Source organism: Procambarus clarkii, chromosome 18 (genome assembly GCF_040958095.1).
Source record: "Procambarus clarkii isolate CNS0578487 chromosome 18, FALCON_Pclarkii_2.0, whole genome shotgun sequence".
Lineage (NCBI taxonomy): Eukaryota > Metazoa > Arthropoda > Malacostraca > Decapoda > Cambaridae > Procambarus > Procambarus clarkii.
This window is the reverse complement of record NC_091167.1, coordinates 18,992,963-19,003,848: the sequence shown is the minus strand read 5'-3', so window position 1 is coordinate 19,003,848 and position 10,886 is coordinate 18,992,963. Positions and strand designations below refer to the sequence as shown.

General features: G+C 46.2%; 1 long non-coding RNA gene across 1 annotated transcript; it reads right to left on the bottom strand.

The window, feature by feature from the left end:
• Window positions 1-5,079: 5,079 nt before the first annotated feature.
• On the bottom strand, window positions 5,080-10,705 carry LOC123754240 (uncharacterized). The gene is made up of 3 exons (XR_011229074.1): window positions 10,585-10,705; window positions 8,450-8,557; window positions 5,080-5,329 (listed from the first exon to the last, which is right to left on the bottom strand). It is a non-coding gene; the product is annotated as an uncharacterized lncRNA (long non-coding RNA).
• Window positions 10,706-10,886: the final 181 nt, after the last annotated feature.

Sequence of the window (10,886 nt, the reverse complement as noted above, 5' to 3'; positions counted from 1 at the left end):
TTTAGTGCATTGGTTGTATTTATTGTATTCCACTCCCACCCTGGGATGGCTCAGGGGTGAATCAGGGGTTTTCGTTTGCCCGAAACGCATTGCGTAATAGTGGCTTTAGGCATTGTATGTACTAGCTCTATCTATATATCAATCCATTAATGTAACATCACTTGTATGTATATACCTTACCTGAATAAACATATTTATATTTATTTATTTATATTTAATAATAAACGAACTTAACAAACTTACAAAAGTAAGTTACCTCGGCGGGTTTGAATAGGAGAGGAGATATATATCGTCCCCCTGGTTTAGTGTTAGGCTTAAGGCCTCTCAACCTCTGAAGGGTTATTGAAGCCTATCAACCTCTGAAGGGTTATTAAGACCTATCAACCTCAGGAGGGTTATTGAGGCCTATCAACCTCTGGAGGGTTATTGAGGCCTATCAACCTCTGGAGGGTTATTGAGGCCTATCAACCTCTGGAGGGTTATTGAGGCCTATCAACCTCTGGAGGGTTATTGAGGCCTATCAACCTCTGGAGGGTTATTGAGGCCTATCAACCTCTGGAGGGTTATTGAGGCCTATCAACCTCTGGAGGGTTATTGAGGCCTATCAACCTCTGGAGGGTTATTGAGGCCTATCAACCTCTGGAGGGTTATTGAGGCCTATCAACCTTTGGAGGGTTATTGAGGCCTATCAACCTTTGGAGGGTTATTGAGGCCTATCAACCTCTGGAGGGTTATTGAGGCCTATCAACCTTTGGAGGGTTATTGAGGCCTATCAACCTCTGGAGGGTTATTGAGGCCTATCAACCTCTGGAGGGTTATTGAGGCCTATCAACCTCTGGAGGGTTATTGAGGCCTATCAACCTCTGAAGGGTTATTAAAAACATAGACCTCTGGAGAGTTATAAGACCTATCAGCCATAGAGGATTATTTAAGACTTATCAACATCTGCACGGTTATTAAGGCCTATTAACCTATGAAATATTATCAAGGCCATCAAAATAACATAGTGTCCAAACAACAAGTATGGTTAGGAAGGCAGAGGGAATGGTCTGGGGTACGGGATGAACATAGGCCTGTTGGATTCGCCAGAATTCAAAAGAGAACGGCGTGCCGGGGACAGACTCACACTAAACATAGAAAAGACCTACTACATCTTATTTGGAAGCAAATCAACAAATGCAATTCAGCTTCAGATAGGCAATGTTAACATCAGCAATAAAAATGATGAAAAGTTTCTTGGCCTATTCGTAGACAAGAGACTCAACTTCAGCACCCACATACAACACATAACTAAGAAAGTTTCTAAAACAGTTGGTATACTCTCCAAAATCAGATATTATGTACCTAACTCTGCTCTCCTCTCACTATGTTATGCACTAATCTATCCCTATCTTAATTATGGTATCTGTGCATGGGGGTCTACCACTGCAAACCACCTCAAGTCCATCATCACCCAGCAAAAATCTGCTATCAGAATAATAACAAACTCTGCTTTCAGATAACACTCAGCTCCCTTGTTTAAATCCCTAAACATGTTAAGCATAATCTCACTCCATACATTCTCTTGTGTTAATTACATTTACAAAACCCTGTTCTTAAATGCAAACCATGCTCTGAAACTCTCCCTGGACAGATGTAATAGGACCCATTATCATCACACCAGAAATAAATATCTTTGATATCCCCCAAGAGTCAAACTTAATCTGTGTAAACACTCTATGCAAATAAAGGGACCCAGTCTATGGAACTCACTCCCTAATGAATTGAAAAGCTGTCCAACTTTTGCCTTATTCAAAAACAAAAATTACCTAATTTCATCTTTATAGTGTCTTACCTTGTGCTCTAAACTCTTACTGTATCTAGTGCTACCCAATCCCCCAATATATATGTACCTAAGCCATATAACTTTGCCATTGTGATCATTGTTGTCATCTTATATATGCTACCAATTGGCTTTATTGTGCCTACTAATTTTTGTCAAATTATCAAAGCTATCAGTGCTATCGATCAAAGCTATCAGTGCTATCGATCAAAGCTATCAGTGCTATCAATCAAAGCTATCAGTGCTATCAATCAAAGCTATCAGTGCTATCAATCAAAGCTATCAGTGCTATCAATCAAAGATATCAGTGCTATCAATCAAAGCTATCAGTGCCATCAATCAATCAATGTGTTTTAATATACTAATCACTCTCAAATTTTTTCTTACAATGTACCTGTTAACATTTTAAAAATTTTGCAAGAATTTACCTTCTTAATATTATCTGCTAGATTAAGGACCTGCCCGAAACGCTGTGCGTACTAGTGGCTTTACAAGAATGTGAAACTCCAATGCTATTTACTCCCATAAGCCCAATATATATTGGGCTTATGGCCCAATTATATATATATAATTCTTGTATATATATAAATATATAAATAAATAAAATAAATAAATAGATGGATGGATGGATAGAAAGATAGACAGAGAGAAAAAAAAAAGCCTTAACAACGCCGGATAGTCCTCAGTCACCTTATCAGACTGTGTGAATGACAGTCACACAGAATGACTGTGTGACTGTCCTGGGTTGGAGAGCCAGATGTTTGAGGCTAGCCTCACCAAAATGTATGCAGGGTGCATGGTCTGGGGTACTGGGTGGACATAGGCTGGTCGGGGTAGGCCTAAATTCAATTCATTAAGAAATAGGCGATTTTCATTAAGTCTGAAATGAATTTGGGATGAAACTGGTAATGCGATGTCCATAGAGAGTGAAGTTAACCCACGCAATTTCTGAGTATTTTCTGAGAGAAACGGAAGTCTTATTAAAAACAGTATGATAAATGAAAATATATATGCATTTACTCATTTTATTAATATAAAGTAAGACGTTTCAGGATACTGAATTCTGTTATCAGTGCTAGAAAGATAATATTTATTTATCTGTTTATTTATTTATATATTTATACTTCTTACATTTATATGTAAGATAATATTTACATCGCTAGTAATATATATATTACAAACATATATATTTACTCAAAATTAATATTCAAATAGTTAAAAGACCAAATTATATACAAATAAAATACCAAATTATATACAAATAAAATACCAAATTATATACAAATAAAATACCAAATTATATACAAATAAAAGCCCAAATTATACACAAATAAAAGCCCAAATTATATACACAAACCCATAAAAATAAAGGGACTCAACACAGACTTGAGGGAATATGACGATTAATAACTGAGCCGACGACTCTGAGCGGGTCAACTCTGGTTTGATTTTGAAAAATTGAAACACTTTCCAAAATATTGAGTTCAAGGCGAGACGAACTACAGAACAAAAACAGTGAAACTGATGTTCAGAACACAGTGTTGCAGCAGCAGTCCAGCTAGCAACACTGCCGGTAGAGCGACCAGTGTTGCAGCAGCAGACCAGCTAGCAACACTGCCGGTAGAGCGACCAGTGTTGCAGCAGCAGTCCAGCTAGCAACACTGCCGGTAGAGCGACCAGTGTTGCAGCAGCAGTCCAGCTAGCAACACTGCCGGTAGAGCGATGAGTGTTGCAGCAGCAGACCAGCTGGCAACAATGCCGGTAGAGCGACCAGTGTTGCAGCAGCAGACCAGCTAGCAACACTGCCGGTAGAGCGACCAGTGTTGCAGCAGCAGTCCAGCTAGCAACACTGCCGGTAGAGCGACCAGTGTTGCAGCAGCAGACCAGCTAGCAACACTGCCGGTAGAGCGACCAGTGTTGCAGCAGCAGCAGACCAGCTAGCAACACTGCCGGTAGAGCGACCAGTGTTGCAGCAGCAGCAGACCAGCTAGCAACACTGTCAGTAGAGCGACCATTGTTGCAGCAGCAGCAGACCAGCTAGCAACACTGCCAGTAGAGCGACCAGTGTTGCAGCAGCAGCAGACCAGCTAGCAACACTGCCAGTAGAGCGACCAGTGTTGCAGCAGCAGCAGACCAGCTAGCAACACTGCCAGTAGAGCGACCAGTGTTGCAGCAGCAGCAGACCAGCTAGCAACACTGCCGGTAGAGCGACCAGTGTTGCAGCAGCAGTCCAGCTAGCAACACTGCCGGTAGAGCGACCAGTGTTGCAGCAGCAGTCCAGCTAGCAACACTGCCGGTAGAGCGATGAGTGTTGCAGCAGCAGACCAGCTGGCAACAATGCCGGTAGAGCGACCAGTGTTGCAGCAGCAGACCAGCTAGCAACACTGCCGGTAGAGCAACCTGTGTTGCAGCAGCAGACCAGCTGGCAACACTGCCGGTAGAGTGACCAGTGTTGCAGCAGCAGTCCAGCTAGCAACACTGCCGGTAGAGCGACCAGTGTTGCAGCAGCAGTCCAGCTAGCAACAATGCCGGTAGAGCAACCTGTGTTGCAGCAGCAGTCCAGCTAGCAACACTGCCGGTAGAGCGACCAGTGTTGCAGCAGCAGTCCAGTTAGCAACACTGCCGGTAGAGCGACCAGTGTTGCAGCAGCAGTCCAGCTAGCAACAATGCCGGTAGAGCAACCTGTGTTGCAGCAGCAGACCAGCTAGCAACACTGCCGGTAGAGCAACCTGTGTTGCAGCAGCAGACCAGCTAGCAACACTGCCGGTAGAGCGACCAGTGTTGCAGCAGCAGACCAGCTAGCAACATTGCCGGTAGAGCGACCAGTGTTGCAGCAGCAGCAGACCAGCTAGCAACACTGCCGGTAGAGCGACCAGTGTTGCAGCAGCAGCAGACCAGCTAGCAACACTGCCGGTAGAGCGACCAGTGTTGCAGCAGCAGCAGACCAGCTAGCAACACTGCCGGTAGAGCGACCAGTGTTGCAGCAGCAGCAGACCAGCTAGCAACACTGCCAGTAGAGCGACCAGTGTTGCAGCAGCAGCAGACCAGCTAGCAACACTGCCGGTAGAGCGACCAGTGTTGCAGCAGCAGCAGACCAGCTAGCAACACTGCCGGTAGAGCGACCAGTGTTGCAGCAGCAGCAGACCAGCTAGCAACACTGCCGGTAGAGCGACCAGTGTTGCAGCAGCAGCAGACCAGCTAGCAACACTGCCGGTAGAGCGACCAGTGTTGCAGCAGCAGCAGACCAGCTAGCAACACTGCCGGTAGAGCGACCAGTGTTGCAGCAGCAGCAGACCAGCTAGCAACACTGCCGGTAGAGCGACCAGTGTTGCAGCAGCAGCAGACCAGCTAGCAACACTGCCGGTAGAGCGAGATGAACGGTGACCTTGCAAGCAGTGTTGCAGAGCCGTGTATTGCAGTAGCAGATGTGTTCCAACCCGTCGTTCCGTTCCGTATAGAAACACCCGGAGCGGTGGTGATCCCGGGAACAGTAGCGACTGACGTCATCTGGGGAGCATAAGGAACACGCTGGTTCAGTTATTCATACAAGGACTAACTACACACATGGTGTAATATCTGTATAAAGTAAATATGCAATTATGAAGTTAATTCTGAAATTGCCAGTGTATGGTAATACGAATTAATACTATTTTTATATTATATATAAAATTGTATATTGTAGAATTAATAATATTTTATATTCATACAAAGACTAACTACACACATGGTGTAATATCTATATAAACTAAATATGCAATTATGACGTTAATTCTGAAATTGTTAGTGTATGGTAATACGAATTACTATTATTTTTATATTATATATAAAATTGTATATTATTAAATTAATAATATTTTATATTATTTTAAAGAACTATTATTTTGTAATGAAATTATAGTTATAATTATTTATAGCCTAATTATCTGGGGGAAATTAACACAATACCTTAGTGTCTGGGTGAAGTACACAATATATATATTAAAAACCAAGTTTTGGGATGTAAACTGTATCCTTTCTCAAGGTGCTGTATAATACACTTGAGAATGGACGTAGGTTGCATTTGAAGTTTGGGTTGGAATACACTTTGTATTTATATTAAGTTAATTTAAGTCATTCCTTTGTCTTCATTATTATTATTATTATTATTAGTAGTAGTAGTAGTATTATATATGTGTGTGTCTGTATATATGTGAACGTCTGTGTGTGTGTGTTTGTCTTTGCCAGCGTATATTTATGTATAAATGTGTATTTTTCTTTGTATGTCTTTATATATTTGTGTTTGTGTATATCTGTATTTGTCTGTATATCTGTCCTTGTCTTCTGTTATATTGTCTATGTCTGTCTGTCTGTCTCTTTCTGTGTATTACACACACACACACACACACACACACGCACATACACACACACACGCACACACACACACACACACACACACACACACACACGCACATACACACACAAACAGAAAGCCTCTGTCAGAAAGCCTTTGACACAGTACCCCATAAAAGGCTGTTATAAAAGTTGAAGCAACAGGCAGGAGTAATAGGTAAGGTGCTCCAGTGGATAAGGGACAACAACAACAGGAAACAGCGAGTAACGGTGAGGGGGAAGGCATCAGAGTGACGAGATGTCACCAGCGGAGTCCCACAGGGCTCTGTACTTGGACCCATCCTGTTTCTAATATATGTAAACGATCTTCCGGGGGTATAGACTCATTCCTCTCAATGTTTGCTGATGATGCAAAAATTATGAGAAGGATCAAGACAGATGAAGATAGACAGAGACTACAGGACGACCTGGACAAACTGGAGGAATGGTCTAGAAAATGGCTGCTAAAGTTCAACTCAGGAAAGTGTAAAGTAATGAAATTAATCGAAGGGAGTAGAAGGCTGAACACAAGGTACCATCTGGGAGGTGAAATCCTGCAAGAGTCAAATAGAGAGAAGGATCTGGGGGTTGATATCACACAGAACCTGTCCCCAGAGGCCCACATCAAAAGGATATCATCAGCGGCATATGCTAGTTTGGCCAACATAAGAACTGTCTTTGGAAACTTGTGTAAGGAATCGTTCAGAACCCTGTATACCACTTATGTCAGGCCAATCCTGGAATATGCAGCTCCAGCCTGGAGTCCATATCTAGTTAAACACAAGACAAAGTTAGAGAAGATTCAGCGGTATGCCACCAGGCTCGTCCCGGAACTGAGAGGATTGAGCTACGAGGAAAGGCTGAAGGAGCTGAACCTCACGTCCCTGGAAAACAGAAGACTAAGGGGAGACATGATAACCACCTACAAAATTCTCGGGAATTGACAGTGTGGACAAAGACAAACTCTTTAGCACGGGTGGGACACGAACAAGGGGACACAGGTGGAAACTTAGTACCCAGATGAGCCACAGAGACGTTAGAAAGAATTTTTTCAGTGTCAGAGTAGTTAACAAATGGAATGCATTAGGAAGTGATGTGGTGGAGGCTGACTCCATACACAGTTTCAAGTGTAGATATGATAGAGCCCAATAGGCTCAGGAATCTGTACACCAGTTGATTGACGGTTGAGAGGCGGGACCAAAGAGCCAGAGCTCAACCCCCGCAAACACAACTACGTGAGTACACACACACACAAAATAGGGGTCTGGTAGCTGAGCGGACAGCGCGCAGGACTTGTAATTCTGTGGCCCAGGTTCGATTCCCGATCCAGGCAAAAACAAATGGGCAAAGTTTCGTTCACCCTGATGCCCCTGTTACCTAGCAGTAAATAGGGACCTGGAAGTTAGACAGCTGTTACGGAGCTGCTTCCTGTGTGTGTGTGTGTGTGTGTGTGTGTGTGTGTGTGTGTGTGTGTGTGTGTGTGTGTGTGTGTGTGTGTGTGTGTGTGTGTGTGTGTGTGTGTATGTGTATGTACTCACCTAGTTGTACTCACCTAGTTGTGTTTGCGGGGGTTGAGCTCTGGCTCTTTGGTCCCGCCTCTCAACCGTCAATCAACAGGTGTACAGATTCATGAGCCTATCGGGCTCTGTCATATCTACATTTGAAACTGTGTATGGAGTCAGCCTCCACCACATCACTTCCTAATGCATTCCATTTGTCAACCACTCTGACACTAAAAAAGTTCTTTCTAATATCTCTGTGGCTCATTTGGGCACTCAGTTTCCACCTGTGTCCCCTTGTGCGTGTTCCCCTTGTGTTAAATAGACTGTCTTTATCTACCCTATCAATCCCCTTCAGAATCTTGAATGTGGTGATCATGTCCCCCCTAACTCTTCTGTCTTCCAGCGAAGTGAGGTTTAATTCCCGTAGTCTCTCCTCGTAGCTCATACCTCTCAGCTCGGGTACTAGTCTGGTGGCAAACCTTTGAACCTTTTCCAGTTTAGTCTTATCCTTGACTAGATATGGACTCCATGCTGGGGCTGCATACTCCAGGATTGGCCTGACATATGTGGTATACAAAGTTCTGAATGATTCTTTACACAAGTAAATGTGGGTGTGTGTGTGTGTGTGTGGTGTGGGGAAAAAAATGTAGTTAGTAAACAGTTGATTGACAATTGAGAGGCGGGCCGAAAGAGCAGAGCTCAACCCCCGCAAGCCCAACTAGGTGAATACAACTAGGTGAACAGAGGGAGTACTAACCAGGTGTACTAGAGTGCCAGGTGGTGACACAGGTGCCCAGGCAGGCCAGGGTGTGGTTCGGAGTACAAGGTGAAGTCTCCGGACAATGGTGACATCGTAGTGTTGATCCTGTGGGAGATATATAGCTACCTTAGTGGTGGCACTGACTTCATATGTGTGTGTACTCTCCTAGTTGTGCTTGCGGGGGATGCAACCCGTTCTCGCACTTTCTTACAGTCAATATTGACTTATTAAATACGTGCATATGTGACATACTAAACATACTAGTTTACCTTGAAAAGCTTCATAGAAAACACCGACCTTACCTAACCTTCTTAGTATGTTAAGATAAGCATCTTATTGCTTCGTAATTACAATTATTACTTAACCTATACCTATAATAGCTATAATATACCTATATCTATACCTATAATAGGTTAAGTAATAATTGTAATTACAAAGCAATAAGATGCTTATCTTAACATACTAAGAAGGTTAGGTAAGGTCGGTGTTTTCTATGAAGCTTTTCAAGGTAAACTAGTATGTTTAGTATGTCACATATGCACGTATTTAATAAGTCAATATTGACTACGAAAGTGCGAGAACGGGTTGCACCGTTAAGTAAGCACTACTACCACCCAGTCTTCTCCCTTCACTATATATTATATCCCATCACCACATAATCTACTCATAATCTACTCCCCATCACCACATAATCTACTCCTCATCACCACGTAATCTACTCCCCATCACCACATAATCTACTCCCCATCACCACGTAATCTACTCCCCATCACCACGTAATCTACTCCCCATCACCACGTAATCTACTCCCCATCACCACATAATCTACTCCCCATCACCAAGTAATCTACTCCCCATCACCACGTAATCTACTCCCCATCACCACGTAATCTACTCCCCATCACCACGTAATCTACTCCCCATCACCACGTAATCTACTCCCCATCACCCTCCGCACCACATAAAACATGTGGTGGTACTATAGAGGTGTGTGGGTCAGGTGTGTGGGTCAGGTGTGTGGGTCAGGTGTGTGGGTCAGGTGTGTGGGTCAGGTGTGTGGGTCAGGAGTGTGGGTCAGGTGTGTGGGTCAGGTGTGTGGGTCAGGTGTGTGGGTCAGGAGTGTGGGTCAGGTGTGTGGGTCAGGTGTGTGGGTCAGGTGTGTGGGTCAGGTGTGTGGGTCAGGTGTGTGGGTCAGGAGTGTGGGTCAGGTGTGTGGGTCAGGTGTGTGGGTCAGGTGTGTGGGTCAGGTGTGTGGGTCAGGTGTGTGGGTCAGGAGTGTGGGTCAGGTGTGTGGGTCAGGTGTGTGGGTCAGGTGTGTGGGTCAGGTGTGTGGGTCAGGTGTGTGGGTCAGGAGTTATACACTAGTGAAGCCACAGTTAGGTCAAGCTTTTCCGGCAAAACTGAAATTATTTAGATAATATTGTGCTTCGTGGGCCGGAACACCGCCCCGGAACACCACCCCGGAACACCGGCCCGGAACACCACCCCGGAACACCGCCCCGGAACACCGCCCCGGAACACCGCCCCGGAACACCACCCCGGAACACCGCCCCGGAACACCACCCCGGAACACCGCCCCGGAACACCGCCCCGGAACACCGCCCCGGAACACCACCTCGGAACACCGCCCCGGAACACCACCCCGGAACACCACCCCGGAACACCGCCCCGGAACACCACCCCGGAACACCGCCCCGGAACACCGCCCCGGAACACCGCCCCGGAACACCACCTCGGAACACCGCCCCGGAACACCACCCCGGAACACCGCCCCGGAACTCCGACCGGAACACCGCCCCGGAACACCACCCCGGAACACCGCCCCGGAACACCACCCCGGAACACCGCCCCGGAACACCACCCCGGAACACCGCCCCGGAACACCGCCCCGGAACACCGCCCCGGAACACCACCCCGGAACACCGCCCCGGAACACCACCCCGGAACACCGCCCCGGAACACCGCCCCGGAACACCGCCCCGGAACACCACCCCGGAACACCACCCCGGAACACCGCCCCGGAACACCGACCGGAACACCGCCCCGGAACACCACCCCGGAACACCACCCCGGAACACCGCCCCGGAACACCGCCCGGAACACCGCCCCGGAACACGGGCCACAATACTCACCAGCGTGGAGGGCGGCCATGAACACGAGGGCGCAGAGTGCCACCTTCATGGTGGCCGGCTCCGACCTCCTGGGGGAGGAGATCACCTTCAGGAGCTCAGCTACTGTTGTCTGGGGAGGGTCGGGTGGGGTCCAGCACCTCGCAGAGCAGGGAACAAGGAGCGTTAGTCGCTCTAACACCCACAGTAGCAGGAGCACTGCTAGCAGAAGAGCCAGCAGCAGTAGCTCCGGCCAGTAACACTAGACGGATATCAACTGAGTGTCCACCTGTTTGTATATTTTTCTGCGAACCCCAATTCTTGTA